The sequence below is a fragment of the Frankliniella occidentalis genome, unplaced genomic scaffold (assembly GCF_000697945.3).
Source record: "Frankliniella occidentalis isolate FOCC.00 unplaced genomic scaffold, Focc_3.1 Scaffold30, whole genome shotgun sequence".
NCBI classification, from domain to species: domain Eukaryota; kingdom Metazoa; phylum Arthropoda; class Insecta; order Thysanoptera; family Thripidae; genus Frankliniella; species Frankliniella occidentalis.
The window spans coordinates 905,947-906,947 of NW_026267160.1; positions in this window are offsets into that span (position 1 = coordinate 905,947).

The window sequence follows — 1,001 nt, forward strand, 5'->3', positions numbered from 1 at the left end:
TGACCGGGTGTCGGGGGTGGAGCCGAGCAGAGCCGAGCCGCCCGCGCTCAGGGCACCTGTTGCAGTCGGGTTCATGCCGCGCAGCCGGGCCGCACCCGCGACCACGGGGTCCACACGGCCGCAGGTGGGCCAGGCTGCCGCCAGGCTTCATAGCGGTGATCCGCTGCTCGTGCTTCCAGATCAGATCGGAATCAAAAGGCAGCGGGACCCGGCGGTGGTCGATGGGGTCGATAAGAAGGGGGAGTGGCGCGACGTTGGAGGAAGTGAGGTTACGTTCACACACGTGAGCCAGGAGAGAGAGGGGGGGGGGGCGGGAAGCGAACGATGCGCCCTGCGGCCGCTACAAGTACCGATCAGTAACCCCTACTCCGCCCCCGACCAGTCTGATTAGCATTGATTAATTACAAAGGGGGCCGGTGCGCGCGGCTAGTGTGGCCGGGCCGGCGGTGTCCATAAGACGCGTGGATGTGGTCGTCCTATATGCCCTCTCGGGGCCACCAAGTCCGAGATGGAACACAGGCAAAAGCGCCCGCATCATGGCATAATGCACGAAAAGTTTTCAATAGGGTGCGTGTGTTTGTCGCGAACTGAAGAAGGGGAGCACGACCAGCAGGTTTCATTCAGACACCCACTTTCACTGCGGGGACTCTGTGAAGTGGATCAGTGCTCGCTGCCTGCCAACCGCTGCATAGCCCGTGTGTCCACCCCGCCCAGGTGCGCGGTCATAGCCGCTGCGAGCCAAGTCGTACCTTGCTCCCTGAAGTAGTGTCTGCTGCAGCCGCCGACCGCAACTTTTTCTCGAAACACTCCGTATATATAAGCCGCGCGGCCAGGTTTTAGTTTTCGCAAACAACCAAAGCGCAAGCCGTGTTGGCTACTTTAGCACTTGGGCAGAGATGGGCTCGCCGCGGGGGGGCTGCGCTGGGCAGCGCCGGCGGGGCTGAGAAGCAATCGCAGTGGGCACTGCTCGCGGTCACGATACCCACATTCCCACACTTCCC